The following is a 17,707-nucleotide window of genomic DNA, read 5'->3' as shown; positions in this document are numbered from 1 at the left end:
AAGGGCACATCCCGCCAACTACCCACGATGATCCTACTTTGGACCGACCCTCAGATAATGACATAGGACCGATGCGGGCTCTATAGCGCAAGCCGCAATTGGGCTTGCCCACACTATTCTCATAGGGGTCCGATCCAGGAAATGGATGGAAAGCACTTGTCCAAGTTTTCCCAATCATTTTTATGCACATAATTAGGTTTTATTTTATACCTGTCTGCCCTTTCTAAACAGCCACAATATCAAATTTTACAATAATTCGTAACATTATACTAGCCTAATTGACTTATGTACACGAAGTCAATTAGGCTAGATTAATGTTACGAATTATTGTAAAATTTGATATTGTGCTGAGTGTTGCAGACTATCCACGGCAACCACATTAGGAGCAACAGTTAGAAATCAGTATGTTTTAGTACTTTTAGCGCAATTTGCATGAGTGCAAAAACTAAAGCCGCGTAATATTTCTAACCGACTAAACATGGCAACAACTGTTAAACAAATCATCTATAATAGTAATATAGCGCAGCATCTAATACAAATAAAGGTTGGAAGGAATCATTACAAAATTGCACGCACGCCTTCTAGCCCCATTGCGGCCGATGTGTGACCTGCAGCGGTTTTGTGTGGGCAGCCCCAATTGGACTGGGCGCTGTTTTTGAACCTCAATCCCACTTGCTGTTGGACATGCCTTCCAATTCCCCACAAGGGACCGATTTTGGTATCATGCAGGCCTGCCCGCCTTCCAGTCCCTTTACGGCCCATATGGGATATAAAGCAGTTTTGTGCGGGCAGCCCCAATTGCGCTGGGTGTTGTTTTTAAACCTAGAGGCCACCTGCGGTTGTACGTGCCTTCAAATTTCCCACAAGAGACCAATTTTGGTACCATGCGGCACGCCCACCTTCCAGCCCCATTACAGCCAATGTGGGACCTTAAGATGTTTAGCTAAGGCTGCCTCATTAGGGCTTCACGAGGGCCTGCCAAAATTGAGCTCTTATTCATATTTCACCTGCCCTCAAGTAACCTAGAAGGGGCCGATTGGGGCGGCATGTAGGCATGTACATTTTGTTTGCCCCACTACGGCCGATGTAGGTCCCACAAAGATTTTATGGGGGCGGCCTCATTTCGAATCTATGAGGGCTTTCACATAAAGAGCCCGCATTTAGGTTGGATTGCCCTTAAATATCCGAGAAAGGACACTTGCGGTATGGATGCAGGAATGTGCTCTGTATTAGCCCGGGCAACGCTGCTATGGGACCCATGTAGAAGAAACAGGGGCAAGCCCAAATGGGGCTTGCCCACATTTGCCCCATCGGGGACCGATGCTTGTTTCATAATGGTTGCCCCAGCCCCATTTGCCTACATTGGACCTACTGGGGCCCCCCATTCTGTGCTACCTAGGAGCTTAGAACTTTATGTCCTGCAGTGTAAAAAGCTGGTTGTAATGCACACGTGCACCAGCTCCAGAAGCTAGTTTTCGTTGTTCTGTTATTGCTTTGTGTCTTTCGAATGTGTGAGTATAGCTAGATAAAGCTGAGACTTAATAAATATCCTTACCTATTCTGTTGGCCTGCTCTTCTAATTATGTCCGTGTACCGGGGGCTGTCAACATTAGAAATATGAATGGAGTATAGTTATCCCTAAACTCAAGAAATCTTTCCCACGTTTTCTTTGAGGATATAGAACTGTTTATGGGTGAGGCACATTTTTGCTACGATTATTTTTCTCCTTTGCTTCTAATGTACCATCCCTAGGCATTTGCCTTCATAAGGTGTAATAAGTTTTCTGCCGTGGGATGCCAGCGTAGAGCGCCCCAGGCTTTACTCTGCTTTTTTGCTAGTGTGCAGTATTGTGTCCACCATAATTTGTGTTTTCTTTGTGTAAGTCCTGATGGGTTGCGGGATAGCTATTGCTGCGTCTGATATTATGCATGCCGTAAATGTCTTATGAATTTCATGTACGCTGAGTTCTTGACAATACTCTTTATCTAATGTAGCTTTTTCTCTAAATAGCGACCAATCAGCGATATGTATTTTCCAAACGCTGCGGCCAGGTGCGGATAACTGGTGTATATGATAACTCTAACACTGTTGGTAATTGTTGTTGTTATTGTTGTGGCTGTAGAAAAAAGGAAATGCACGGGCCTGCTACTGGCTCTGCAGCTTAGTCACCTCTGCTGCCTCGTAAAGAAGAGAAAATAGAGAAGAAAGAAAAAGAAGAGGGAGAGAAAGACGCACGCCGTCGTCCACCACCTAAGCGGTTGCGGGTGCAATGATGGCCTACAGCAGATAAAAAATTTGTTGGCTGGCTAGCCCCCGCCGCAAGCGGCGTTGACCTACCGTCCCAGCCCCGTAGGGCCAGGAACTGCCACCCCCTCTGTCGGTAAGTGGTCGCTTCTCCGGGGTCACTTAAAACACCCCAATTAAAATCATTAAAAATTGATTGACATGCCAAGCCTAAATAAACGCAGCCTAATTTTCTAGAGTTGGGGCAGCAGCAAGTAGGCTTCTTGCTGTTTAAATGACATATATTATTTGAAATTACTAAATCTTTTATCTATTTTTGATATCAGTATGTTCATTTCCTCAGAAGAGGGAGTGCCAATTTAGTTCCAACCACGTACGGCTCTGACAAATCCGCAGTCAAGTTTGCTAGGTCATGTATTGTAATTGAGAATTGCGACGCTATGTACTCAAAACATATTGGTATCGTTTTGCGTCTTATAATGGTTGCGGAGATTGATTCGAGGTTTGTTTTCAGTGGTATTCCTTTGACAGGGACATCAGGTTTATTGTTATGGCGACACCTCCTGAAATTCTACCAGCATTCGCTCGATCGTTTTGGAAAGTTTTGAACTTGTTCAAGATATTTGAGCTCTGAGGCCCAAGGATCGTTTCTTGGAGGTACATAGTTATGGGTGTCATAACTGAGAATATATATTTAATGCCTTTGCAACTTCTCAGTAATCGTGTACTGATATACGGTACTATGCAAGCCATTGTCGTATGTCGAGGATTAAGAAAAGTCACTTACCTTCAAGAGACGTTATACGTGGGTTTCCTCCTTTTGCAAGTGAGTGCCTCCTCCCCTGCAGCAGAGGAGTGTTGGGGTCCGTGGTGAAGGCACGCACGGCTGGCCCTTAGACCTCTCCCTGGTAGGAGAAACCTTGCGAACTCCCGACTTCGTGGTCGGCAAGCCCTCTTTGATACTGACAGAGCAGCATTTGCTGATTCTGCCCGTGGCGAGCTGGACGGCCCTGCCACAGGTTCTGAAGACACCTTTTTAGACGCCTGATTGTGGTGTACTGCCTCGTCTTTGGACGCTACAACTCAGTAGTCTGGTTTTGCAGTAAATAGAAACAGATATTTCTCTGCTTGCCGTTTTCTGGCCTCTGTGAATGAAATGTTCTCTTTTGTTTTGATAGTCATGATCTCCTTTTTTTCTTTCATCTTGGGCATGATCTGGGATAGGCAGGATGATCCCCGTCGCAGTTCACGCTGTGTGGCGCTGGCGCATCCCAGTTTTGAGACTGGTGTACTCTGGAAGCACATTTTGCACTAGTTTTGCGGTTGCGGCAACTGTGGACCCATAGCCGTGTCTTTGGCAGTTGAGCATTTTCATGGGTTCGGTATATAATGTCGGACTTCAAATTTCACGTATGCTACTCCGTATAATACATGATGTAAAAAGGTTCATTTAATTTGTCCACATCAAGATTGTTGGAATGGTTTTTTTTAGGGCAGCCTTTTTATGTAAAAACGCCAAGTCGGCCATATATAGCATCCAATGTTGCGGTTTTGTTAACGTGATTGAGGGTGATGACGCTAGAGTGATAATGACAGGAAGATAAGTACTCGCATAGCGGTTGTCAAGAACGTCCTTTCTAGAATCGGTAAAAATTCTTGAGGAACAAAAAGACAAATCTTGGCAGCTCATTTTGCCAGTGCTTCAAGAGCAATACGTGTGTTTGCCCGTATTCAGCATGCAGACATTTCTGCCAAGAATAAATTATTCTGAATTCTGGCCTCTGACAACCATTTGCTTGCTTTCCCAAAAAGAGGAGTGAGCATTAAAGTCCCAACCTCAAAGATATGGTTTTCGTAGTTGCATTAGACACCTTGCTAAATCGAGAAGTGTAATGGTTAGGTGAGGGTCGATGTATATGGAACATGTTATAATTTTAAAACGGAGCGTGGTGACCGCAACTGATTCGTAAAACGTTTTAAGGTCAGTTTGGTGGGTTTTGATATCGTCTTGGATCCCGATAGCAGGGCCTCTAGACAGCTTGTTTGAGTTTTTTTGGTCGCAGTGAAATACCTGGTACTTTTTCAGAATGTTTTGTTACTGTGGTCCTAAGTTAGTTTCATGGAGACACAGGGCTACCGGTGAGAATGCATTTTGAAATTATCTGTGATATCGGTGTAGTCGTTTAAAAGTCCACGACAGTTCCAGTGAACTAGAAACGCCATTGATAAAGGTTAGTTGGGGATAGAGTTAAATGCCTACGATTTTGTTACCTTTGGACCTGTTATAGAAATTATCTCCCTTCTTTTTCTCTCAAGGAAGATTTGCCGCCTTGGCAGCAGGTTAGAGAACTAGTGTTCATCCCATCCTCCGATGTGATGGAAAACTGTGCAGAAAGCAAAGGTTTATCACTTTTAGCCCTCAGCTCATGAGTCGAGCCCTCGAGGCCGGTTGACCTACAGGCCAGCGACCCCTGCTTTGCCAGTAGTGGAGCAGCGCTACCTGTTTTCACAAAGCGGTGCAGATTACACCATCCTGACATAAATGTGTGTTGCCTGGGCAGGTGCCGATGACTGCTATGACTCCGCGCCTTGCTGTGTCACAGCGCAGTAGAAATGCTTTTCTGGCAATTAAAGGCTCTTCCGTGCTCCCCCTAAAGTTAGATTTTCCGTGATTATCAGAGTGAGTACCTCGTTATTTTTTCCACGCGGAGCATGACCGAAAGTAAGGAGAATGAGTTATATGACAAACTGTTCACAGGTGGGACTCGACATCACAGTTGGCGGTGGGGTGATTGTGGGAAGCATATCTGGCGCAGGTAAGTTGGCCCCGTAAGCTCTTCGAGCTGCGATAGTTGTAGCATCTAGGAGGTTTTGGGTTGTACTGCATGAGTTTTACCTTTCTATAGCCTACTTCGACTGATCCTGGAGGGTACTTGCTTCTAAAGTGACTTCGTGTTCTTCGCTATTCTTTGGTTTCGCGCCTGGCCTTGATTCGACGGACATCTGTGACATTTTGTTCTTCGTGCCTTCATGGACGTCTTGCTCGCTCACATACTTAAGTTCATCATTAGAGATGAGTGCTAGGATTGTATTGAGTGACCGGTGCGAACTAATGGCAAGTGGTAGTTCTCCAAATGATTTCACTTATAATTTTATTGTGGAAGTTGTAAATTAATTGCAACAGCAGGTCGCAATTTTCAAGCTTTTTTCTTTTACATCTGTGCCCTATGGCCTCAGTTGAAATCCTTGAAATTGCAAAGGGAGACACAAGTCATACAGTAATTTCCTTTTTGTCATGTGGACAATACCAGGAAAAATTACTTTGTATAAGGAAATAAATTTAGGTACGAATTCTCTTGACGAAAATCGCAAAAAATGTATTTAAATTTTATTACGAATTAATGCTCCCAAATTAATAAAATAAAATTACAATCATTCTGGTGATTAATTCTATTACTTTTGCATTACTTTCTAAATTTTATAGATGCATAAACTCAGTTAAGCTATAGATAAAAAAGCGTCTCCCCAAAAGGACGCACACATTGTTTCATCTTTCCTCCAAATTCCGTTCCAGAAAACTTCTTCCTCCCTCTTTCCTACAGCACGGGCCATTACAAAAATAAGACGACAGCTACAAAACAACTAAAACAGTAACATGGTCTAGAGCCCACAAAATGAGCGCCAAACCCAAGGTCTTGCGGGCCCAGAGCGCCCCCGTTTGAAGGCCCAGTGAAGCTGCGTTATTTATTGCTTCCGTGGTCTCAGGAATTGACCCCTTCACCTTGCGCTAAGTAAGGCTCACGCCATGGACCCTTCCGCCTGTCTCTCCCGAAACCCCCTTCCGCACTCCAACCCTGTCTCGCTCCGTGTGATGAGTGTAACCAGGTACCATTTTGCCTTAGCCGACGCAGCAGGAAATGCCTCTGCGCGCTCCCAACTTGATTTGAACTCCGGCCGTCTTGCAGCATATGTTCCTTCGGCGGTGCCTCGGCATCTTACATCCTGCTACGGGGATAATGGTTACTAGTTGCAGATGACCCGGCTACACATGAGATAGGAGGTCTAAGACGCAGATTTCTGCTCAGTTCTGCCTCCTTATGCCAATCCGTTACACTGGCCCAGGCTCGCCTCACGTCGTTTATGCTTTCGCGTCATTCTGAGTGTCGTCTGTCGAAATAGCAACGACACACTTTAGTGGAAGTAATTGCGAAAGGAACTAATTACCTTTGGGTCGAAAATACCTCAAAAAGTACTTGTCTACATTACTAAACTACCAGGTCTGAAAATTAAATTATTACATTATAATTTACGAGGAAAATAACTAAATTACAGCAATTTCATTACTGTATTTAAATTACTGTCATATTTGCTTTAGACCACATGGAAATGAAAGAAGTTGTTAATATTCTTCTAAGAAAAAAATTGTAGTCTTGGTGTGTCCCCTTTTTAGGAGGATGATTAGGCTAACGGAGTTCGGATGCCATGAAAAGTGTATATTGTTCGGCCATGATGCCAGCTACCCACCTTGGAGCCCAACAAGGGTACGGGACCGGAATTCGCAAGCAAGTACAGGCAATGCCGTCTGTACTCCCTATTTATAACCTTATATAGCGCAACTAACAATAGCTAGCCACCGAAGGTTAACCCTCGCCGCCTGGAAGTTAGAAGAAATGAAGAAGGTAGAGAGACAGGACAGTTGTAAGAAAGTAGACAGGAAAGTGAAAGATGGAGGTGAGGACGGGAAAAGGCGACTGCCGGTTTCCCTCGGGTGGGTCAAACCGGAGGTGGAGTCTATGGGAAGCATGGACCAAAGTAGTGTGTTGCCTCCACCAAGGGGCGCTGAAGATCCAAGCACTCGACCTCGGCTCAACCCACCGGATCCCCTTTTTACCATACACGGTGATGCCACGGACGGCTAAGCATGGGCGCTCGGGTTTCGTGGTGTCGCAGAGTACACGCAAACATCTGCTTCAATAGATGCTCCCTGCAGGGTATTAGCATTTATTTATCGAAACAAGCATCAATGACTGTGAAAAATTGCATGGTTATCATGTAATAGGAATCCTTAAACAGGGCGCTATGCCGTCAGCAGTCAATGGAACGTTCTGCGATCAGTCGTCGCACTTCTGTAAGCGCACGCCCCAGCGTCGAAAAGAGAGCTTCGTTGTAGTTTTCTTTCCTGACCGTCACGTGCGTTGAACATGGTTGTCGTTCTCTTCAAAGCACCAGGCGCTAAACATATCAGAGCCCAATACCTGTTTTACACCTTCCCCCGCGCGAAATGACGCCATACTGGCGGATTATGGCGATGTGACGATGGCAGCGTCGTAGTAAGGCTTCCGGCGGTTACTGTGTACTATTTCACGATTGCGGCGACGGTGGTCAGTGGATGGCGTAAGGGGTTCGATGAGGTAGTTGACGGGGGATGTTTGCTTGACAATACGGTAGGGGCCCTGATACTTGCTCAGAAGTTTGGATGAAAGGCCGGGACTGGAGGAAGGCACCCACAGCCAGACCAAAGAGTCTGTACGATAAGTAGGAAGAAGTGCAGATTGATCTCGAGTGGTTTTCTGCTGCTGCTGGGCGTGAGAAGTGAAGGACCGGGCAAGCTGGCGGCATTCTTCGGCATAAGTTGCAGCTTGTGAAACAGTTGTGAATTCGGAAGAATCTGGTCGGTAAGGGAGAATGGTGTCCGTGGTACAAGAGGGCTCACGACCGTAGAGAAGGAAGTGTGGCGAGAATCCTGTAGTTGCTTGAGTGGCAGAGTTATAAGCGAATGTGACGAATGGAAGAACGCGGTCCCAGTTGGAGTGGTCGGAAGCGACATACATTGCCAGCATGGCGCCCATAGTGCGGTTAAAACGCTCAACCATTCGATTTGTTTGCGGATGGTACTCGGAGGTGGCGAGATGAACGATTTTGCATTCTCTAAGAACAGCTTCGACAACTTCAGAAAGGAAGGCGGGACCTCTGTCACTCAGCAATTCTTTGGGAGCCCCGTGGCGAAGAATGATGTGATGGATGATGGAGGAGGCAATGTCTTGGGCTGTAGCAGATGGCAAAGACACCGTTTCGGCGTAACGTGCGAGATGATCAATTGCAACGATGATCCAGCGATTGGCTGTTGATGTGCTAGGAAGCGGGCCGTACAGGTCGATTCCAACGCGCTCGAAGGGCTGAGCTGGGCAGGTCAGCGGCTGCAGAGGAGCGGCTGGCTGACGAGGTGGGTGTTTTCGGCGCTGACACACTTGGCAGGACTGGACGAACCGACGAACATAACGGTACATCCCACGCCAGTAGTACCGCTGTCACAGGCGACTGAAGGTTTTCAATAAGCCTGCGTGGGCACACTGGGGATTGTCGTGGTAATGGGAGCAAATAACAGAGCGCAGATGGGTCGGAATTACAAGCAGCCACTTTCTACCATCCGGGAGGTAATTCCTACGGTAGATGAGCTCGTCTCTGATGGCGAAATGGTGAGACTGGCGACGGAGAGCGCAGCAAGGAGGTCGTAAAGCGCGGCCAGATAAAACATCCAGGAGTGAAGCGATCCATGCGTCTTTGCGTTGCTCGGAAGTCATATCGGTGGGCATGTCGGTGGGATGTAGAACGAATATAGCAGGAGTGGCTTCAGACGGCAATGGAGAACGTGAGATAGCATCAGCATCGGCATGTTTACGGCCAGAGGGATAGATGACGTTAACATCGTATTCTTGGAGCCTGAGAGCCCAACGCGCCAGTCGACCAGAATGATCTTTCAGAGAAGACAGCCAGCAGAGGGAGTGATGATCGGTGACGACATCAAAAGAACGGCCATACAAGTAGGGGCGAAAGTTTGCTATTGCCCAGATGATAGCGAGACACTCTTTCTCGGTGACGGAATAGTTTGCTTCAGCTTTTGTTAGGGTCCGACTGGCGTAAGCGACGACGTACTCATCACAGCCAGACTTCCGCTGAGCAAGTACTGCTCCGAGGCCGACGCCGCTGGCATCAGTGTGGATTTCCGTGGGAGAAGAAGGGTCGAAATGACACAGGATTGGCGGAGTTGTCAGAAGGTGGCGGAGTGTCGCGAAGGCATCATCACAGTGTGGAGACCAGGCTGAAAGGTCGCAACTGGTCAGAAGCTTGGTGAGAGGTTTGATGACTGTGGCGAAATTGTGAACGAAGCGGCGGAAGTGCGAGCAGAGGCCGACGAAGCTGCGGAGTTCTTTCACATTAGTTGGTTTGGTAAATTCTGCCACAGGGCGCACTTTTGCCGTATCGGGAAGAACGCCATCCTTGGACAATTGTTAGCTGTCGTGCTCCGAAACGACACTCCTCTAAATTTAATTGGAGGCCAGCGTCGGTCAGCCATCGCAGAACTGTCTCAAGGCGCTGGAGGTGAGATGGAAAATCTGGGGAAAAGATGACAACGTCGTCCAGGTAACAAAGGCAAGTGTGCCATTTGAGCCCTCTGAGTAGGTTGTCCATCATGCGTTCGAATGTGGCAGGGGCATTGCATAGTTCGAATGGCATGCATAGAGCCCATCGGGTGTGACGAAAGCGGTTTTTGGGCGATCGGCCTCGGCCATCGGCACCTGCCAATGGCCGGAACGCAGGTCTATTTAAGAAAACTCAGCTCCCTGCAGGCAGTCAAGGGCGTCGTCGATACGAGGGAGAGGATAAACGTCCTTTCGCGTAATCTTGTTCAGTCAGCGGTAGTCTATAAAGAATCGAATGGAACCATCTTTTTTCTTGACCAGGACGACTGGAGACGCCCAAGGGCTGTGCGACGGTTGGATCACGTTGCGCTGGAGCATTTCAGTCACCTGTTCGTCAATAATGCGGCGCTCGGCGGCTGGAACACGGTACGCACGCTGGCGCAAAGGGGCATGCGTGCCGGTATCAATGATGTGAGTAACGGCAGTTGTGCGCCCCAACGAAGGTTGCTGGGAGTCGAACGAAGCCGCGAAACGTTGTAGGATAGCGACAAGCTGGGCTCGTTGTAAGGGCGTCAGGCTAGCGCCGATGGACCGGTGGGAAACTTCGAGGGGAGATGGACAGGCGACAGGAAGAGGCGTTATGGCGCTGATGTGAAGGCCGGCAGTGTTATCCACGAATAGATAGGTGGGAGTGGAATCGAGCAAAGCAACGTTACCCAGTGACTGGCCACGGAGCAAAGTAGTTGGGCAGGGGCACGGGTTGCAAACAAAAATAGCACTTGAGCTGCGAAAAATTGTTAGCACAGCATGGGGCAGCAACACGGATTTTTGGTCAGCGCATCGTAACGAGGGTGTCTAGATAACAGTGGCGTCGGAAAGAGCGGCACAATAAAGAGGCACAAGCATTGAGGAGAAAGGCGGAACATCGGTGTCCTCTGCGACGTGCACGGTAGCGGCAGCAGCAGCGGACGCGTCGAAAGAATTGTCACTGAGGGGTGATAACTCAAGTTGAGCACGGGCGCAGTCTATTATGGCGTTATGATTGGAGAGGAAGTCCCAACCAAGGAGGACGTCGTGTGATGAGCGGGCGAGGAAGAGGAATTTTATTGTGTATATAACGTCGTCGATGACAAGGGGGGCGGTGCAGGCGGCTAATGGTCGAATGTCCTGAGCGCTGGCGGTGCTAAGAGAAACGGCAGGAAGCGGCGTCATTACCTTTTTGAGTTTGCGACAGAGAGTGTAATTAAGAACTGATACGGCTGCGCCAGTGTCTACAAGTGCTTCGACAGGAACTCCCTCAATGAATACGGTAATAATGGTGGCTGGTACTGAAACAGGTCTTGTGTTAGTCCCTGATGGCGCAGTTCTTGCCTCCGGAACTGCGGCCGTTAGTTTTCCGTGTGACCGGCTGATTGGCGGCGGAGCATCGGAGAACGGGAACGACCGCCAGGTGAAGGCGAGCGGTGGGATCGGCGATCGTAACTTAAAGAGGACTGCAGAGGAGGCTCAGGGAACACGGGCGAGGGGGACGGGGTAAGATTTTACATCTGCTCACGTGTATAGTCGTAGAGACTAGGGCCACGATTGCGGCACAAACGCGCCACACGGCCGGCGACTCCACAGGCGTAGCAAATGGGTCGGTTGTCTTGTGTGCGCCAGGGGTTGGAAGTCTGTGGGTGTAATCGACGGCGGAGAACCGGACGATAAGGGGGGATTGTAGGCTGCTGAGGTTGCTGATGTCCCTGAGGCTCATGTAGGAGGGGAGGCCGGCTGTATACAGGGACGACAGGGGGTGGTGGTCGCACCAAAACATCAACGTACGTGAGAGGAGCCGCCACCAGGGGCTACTGAGGAGGTGAAGGCAGAACCTCAGCGACCTGCTCTTGTATAACACGCTGAAGCGTGGGATTGAGCGGCGGCGCAGGCGCAGGTGCTGGGGGGCAGGTAGACAAAGAAAGCTGGCGTGCGACTTCCTCACGAACAAACTGTTGAATCTGCTGAATGAGCGACTGCTGATCCAGGGCACCGTCCCCGGAGAGAGCCACGCTGGAAAGGGTGGCCTGCTGAAGGCCAGCACGTCGTGTGGAAAGCCGCCTTTTGTGCAGCTCATTGAAGATTTGGCAGAAGCTGATAACATCGGACACAGTTTGGGGATTTTTGGCGGCGAGCATATGGAAGGCGTCATCGTCAATACCTTGCATAATGTGCCCGATCTTCTCGGCGTCACTCATGGCAGGGTTGACGCGCTTGCAGAGGTCGGCGACATCTTCTATGAAACTGGTGAAGGTCTCGCCGGTTTGTTGTGCCCGACTTTGCAAGCGTTTATCGGCGCGAAGCTTAGCTATAGCGGGACGGCCAAACATTTCGGTCAGGCTGGTCTCTGAGAGCCGCCCAGGTAGGGTTGTCACTCTCATGGCTGCGAAACCATAGATTGGCCACGTGGCTCAAATAAAAAATGAAGTTTATGAGCTTCACGTTGTCGTCCAACTTGTTGTACGCACTTAAGCGTTTATACGACGCCAACCAGTCTTCTACATCCCTGTCATCGGTGCCGCTGAAGATGGCTGGGTCGCGTTGGCGCGCTGCACCGGAACAGATGACAGGCGATGGGGTTGGCGGTTGGTTGGCGGTCTCAGGCATCGCGGAAGTGGTACGCAACGCTCGGCTGCGAAGCTCCAGGTTGAGGGGATTGCTGTCACTTCCACCACTTGTAATAGGAGTCCTTAAAAAGGGCGCTAAGCCGTCAACAGTCAGTGGAACGTTCTGCGATCAGTCGTTGCACTTCTGTAAGAGCACGCCCGAGCGTCGGAGAGAGAGCTTCGTTGTCGTTTTCTTTCCTGACCATCACGCGCGTTGAACATGGTTGTCGTTCTCTTCAAAGCATCAGGCGCTGAACATATCAGAGCCCAATACCTGTTTTACAATCCTCCTTTATTACGAGCGTATTGAGCCTTCCATGCACCTCCGAATGTTAGCACCATTGTTCTGGGATAAGGTGCTTCATCCCCGCCACTGCAGTCAGACCCCTTTACTGAGTGCTCTGCATCAATTCCTCAATTTGAGCGGATTTGTACGCAAAAGGATAATAAAAATGGCGTTTTGAATGTTTCAAAGCACGCGAAATTAGACGAATCGACATCCTTATGTCATTATACCCTCAAAGGTGACGCGAGTGTTGTAACGCTTGCACACAAAAATATTTTCCAGATGATATCCTTCAAAACTAAAATTAATAACAATCATCATCATCCTGACTATATCCACTGAAGGACGAAGGCCTCTCTTATATTTCTCCAATTACCCCGTTCTATCCTAGGGGCATCTATTGACCTCTGCGAATATCTTAACCTCATCCTTCGTGAAGCTTTCCTTCCCTTGGAATCCAGTTTGTTACCCTAAGCGACCATCGGTTCTCTCTTCCCACTAGATGTCCTGTCCATGTCCACTACTTCTTGATTTCCACTAGAATGTCAGTAACTTGAGTTATTTCTCTGACCAACTCTGCACGCGTCCTATCTCCTAGTGTTAATCCTACCATTTTTCATTCCATAGGTCCTCTGCGCTGTTCTCAACCTAAGTAAAACCCTCTTGGTTAGCCTCCACGTTTCAGCCTCATAGGTGAGTACAGGTAAGATACAACTGTTGTATACTTTCCTCTGGAGCGATACCGGTAAGCTGCTCGTCATAATCTGTGAGTGCTTGCCAAATGCGCTCCATCTCAATCTTATTCTACTTGTTATTTCCTTTTCATGGTCCGGATCTGCGGTTACTACCTGTCCTAAGTAGACAAATTCGCCCACTACTTCCAGTTCTTCGCTACCTAATGAAAACTGATGTTCCTTCCCGAGGCTGTTGAAGATTACCTTAGGCTTTTGCATATTGATTTTCAAGCCTACCTTTCTACTTTTTCAGTCGAGGTCATTAATCATTATTTGCAGTTCATCCCCCAAGTTACTTAGCAAGGCAATGTCATCAGCAAATCACAGATTACTCAGGTATTCTCCATCTACCCTTATCCCTAACTGCTCCTATTCCAAAGTCTCTGAATACTTCCACTAAGCAAGCTTTGAATAGTACTGGGGAGATCGTATCTCCTTGCCTAACACCTTTCTTTATGGAAATTTTGTAGCTTTCTTTATGCAGAACTATGGTTGCTGTGCGGCTGCTATATATGTCTTCCAGCACTTACACGTACGGCTCGTCTTTCCCCCTTTTTTCGCAATGCCTGCATCACCAACGAGGTTTGTACTGAGTCAAATCCTTTTTCGTAGTCAATGAATGCTATGTATAAGGGCTGGTTATGTTCTGAGAATTTTTCTATCACCTGGTTTTCTATCACCATGGATATAATCGATACTAGAGTGGCGCTTCAGTAAACCTGCTTGATCCTTTGCTTGATTGCAGTCTAAGGTTGTCCTGCTTTATTAGCGATTACCTTAGTAAATACCTTATACGTAACAGACAGTAAGCTGATTAGTCTGTAATTTTTAAGGTCCTCAGCGTCCCCTTTCTTAAGAGTGAGGATAATGTTTGCATTCTTCCATGGTTACGGTACCATCAATGATACCAGAAACGGCGAATACAGGGTGACTACTTTTTGTAGCACGATCCCCCCCTCCTTCCTTCAACAAAACTGTAGTTATCTTATCCTCTCTAGCTGTTTTCCCCTTTCTCATAGTTTCTATTGCTTTCTTGACCCCGTCCTTCGTCAGTGATGGAACGCCTCACTGCTTTTCCCTACTGCCATTCTCATTACGGTCCTGACTTTTTTGGCTACTGTAGAGATCAGTATAGAACTCCTCGGCTACTTGTCCATATTCCTGATGATGATACCCGCCTTGTCCCTTAGCGCATACATCTGGTTTTTGTCTATGCTCAATTTCTTCTTCACCGCTTTAAGACTTCCCCGTTCTTTACAACATGCTCAATTTTCTGCATGTAATAAATACATTTATCGGACTCTTTGCGCTTAGTGATTAGCTGTGATATTCCAAATATATCTGGTCTATTCGATTGGAAGGTTTCATACTCTGGCGTTTCGTAATCAAATCTTTCGTCTCCCTAGACAGCTTACAGGTATGCTCTCTAACTATCCTACCACCTACTTCTACAGCGCACTCAGTAATGATATCTCTGAAATTATTGTTCATGGCTTCAAGGGTAATGTCGCCATCCTCGGTTAGAGCTGAATATCTATTCTGTAGCGAGATCTTGAACTCGTCTGCCCTCCCCCTCACCGCTAATTTGTTGATGAATTTCTTTCTTGCTAATCTGTTGCCTACCTTCATCAGATTTAGTCTAATTCTCACCTGACCATCCTATGGTAACTGCATCGCACCACTGTCCAGATTACCTCTCCATCTTGAATAATGGCAGGGGCTGAGCACAGTATGAAGTCAATTTCATTTTTAGTCTCCCCGTTACGACTTTTCCATGCCAATTTCCGGTTCTACCGTTTGCTGAAGAAAGTATTCATAATTCCTGAATTATTACGCTCTACAAACTCATCTAGTAGCTCGCCTCTGCTATTCCTAGAACTAATGCCATAGTCACCTACTGCCTGGTCTTTTGCCTGCTTTTTCCTTGCCTTAGCACTGAAGTCGCCCATTAGTACAATATACTGCGTCTTCACTATTCCCATAGCCGATTCTACTTCTTCGTAGAAGCTTTCAACTGCCTGTTCGTTAGACCTATATGTAGCTACACAGGCCTGTACAATCTTCAGCTTATACCGCCTATTAAGCCTCATTACGATGCCTGCCACCTTCCCATTAATACTATAGAATTCCTCTATAATACCCGCTGTATATATACTTATTGACCATGAAACCTAATCCCTGTTCTTGCTTCTCCGGTAAACCTCGATAACAAAGCACATGGTCATCCTTCAGTACAGTTTATGCCTCATTCGGCCTCCTAACCTCACTAAGCCCTATGACATCCCATTTCATATCCTCTACTTCCTCTAATAGCACTGCTAAACTAGCTTCACTAGCTAGGATTCTAGTCTTAAATGTTGCCAGGGTCAGCAAAACTGGAATTACGAACAGCCCAATTGTGTGTAGTAGAACATCTCCAAAATAGCACGGTCGTCCGAGCTGTGAGTACCCATAGCCTGTTGCGAAGAAGGCTAGCCTATTTTGCTACCAACAGCCACTGTTAGGTAAGACGCCAACAACCATTGGCTGGAGTGTCTGATTCGCTGCCAAAAAGTTCACACCTTTCTGTGTGTGTCTGCTCTCGTCAATTGTTTTTACAGTTTGCACAAGTGGACTATGAATGTTCTTGCTTCAATTAAAAAATTAAGCAATAATTCGTTAACCTTATTTGTAATCATATCTTTCTAAAACGCCAATACCCTTTCCGCCAGCAGCATGTATAACGTTTTCCGTATTAGGCGCCCTGTGTCTGTAAAGGGACATCGCAAAACACAATGAAAAAAATCAAAGCCTTTTTCTGTATCTTCAGTACACGTCGTTTGAAGTGTAGAGAGCCAAAAATAGTCCCCAGATATTTTTTATTGCTGAGGTTTATTTTCGTACCGGAGGGAGTATTATAAGAGCAGTTGAATTCGCGTCATAAGTTGTAGTACTACTGATAACCAGCGCAAAAATACAGTTTCGAAGACAACAGATGCAAACAATATAGCTAATTAGGGCAAAATCTAAACCAGAAGATACCCGTGACACTAATAACAATAACGCAATCTTCTCCACTGCGGAAAGAAGCCTTAGAGTTGTGAGGAATAAGCCTCTACGTCAGTGGCTTTCTATTTTCGCCAAAATGGTCATTTTTTTATTTTCCCTTCGCGTGCGGTAGTATGACAGACTCAGGCAGCGCAGATTGCGGCACGATTCAGAAGATGATGAAGCACCTCCAGTTTTAGCATGCAACTGGCAGCAAATTGCAAACGTGGAGGCTCTTCCGGTTAGCTACACGTTATTTGCAAGGAAAATATTAAGCCGCAGAAATATTCAACATAGCATAATAATTAAATTTTAATTTTTTCTTCCAATACTGGGCATCGAGAATGATCTGCTGTCTTTGCGACAGGTTTTCAAGTGCGCGTTATATCCCCGAATACTAGAGAGAATAGTCTGTGCTGCATAGCTTCTGGGGAACCAGGTGGTGTCTGTAGAATATTTATGCAATCTTCAGCCTTTAAGAAAAACCATTTCTTGCTGAACATTATGCGGCATGAACACGTCGCTAATAAGGGCAAGTGCGGCCGCGATATTTTTACGTAGTGGGTGCCGAAAATATATGTTTTATTAATATGAACATCGAATAAATATTCAACATTTGCATCAGCTATCAGATGGTGCTTACATAAAGTTGTCCTTTCCATATAGTAGCAGCCACATTTTTCTTGAAAATGTGAAAGCAGCCGAGTTTAGACCCAACACAATAACAAAACACATCGCGCTTTTGGTAACAGAATTAAAACTATCGGCTAGTTATCTCCAAACTATATATTATATAGGTGCCTCTCTATAATATCTTTGTCCTCCGGAAAGATGTACAAATGTAGCCTGACGGTGTTTCTAAGCGGCGCCCAAGCAGTGACACGATGTTTGTTTAGGTACGTGCCTTAGAATATTCAACTGGCGTGAAAAAGAGAACACACTTGTGCTAATGTCATACAGTTTGACCCAAAGAGTATTGCTTCCCGAAAATGAACTGTAAGCAAGACGAGCCAAATAAATGCGAAATAAACGCATTCTGACTTCATCCAGACTCTTGCGCATATTTCCAGAAATCCATAAATGTAAAAATCTCTTCCTTCACTTGGTGTCTCCGCCAAAGAAAGAGCTCTCACTCTGTTTTTTATGCCATCATAACATCTTCCTGAAATTCAAGTTTAGTGCTGATGTAATTCTTTTTAGGCGGCCAAAAATATCATCGTTCTCGTTTCTACATTTTGCCCATGCCCTACTTTTACTATATTAAAACAACCACGTTGGTTAGCGATGTACAACACCAGCAACATTTACACCTCGTCGCAATACCTTAAATGCAGATTTCAGGTTTTGTTTATGACA

The sequence above is a fragment of the Amblyomma maculatum genome, chromosome 3 (genome assembly GCF_055883805.1).
Source record: "Amblyomma maculatum isolate TAMU_Amacu chromosome 3, ASM5588380v1, whole genome shotgun sequence".
Lineage (NCBI taxonomy): Eukaryota > Metazoa > Arthropoda > Arachnida > Ixodida > Ixodidae > Amblyomma > Amblyomma maculatum.
This window is presented reverse-complemented; position numbering follows the sequence as displayed.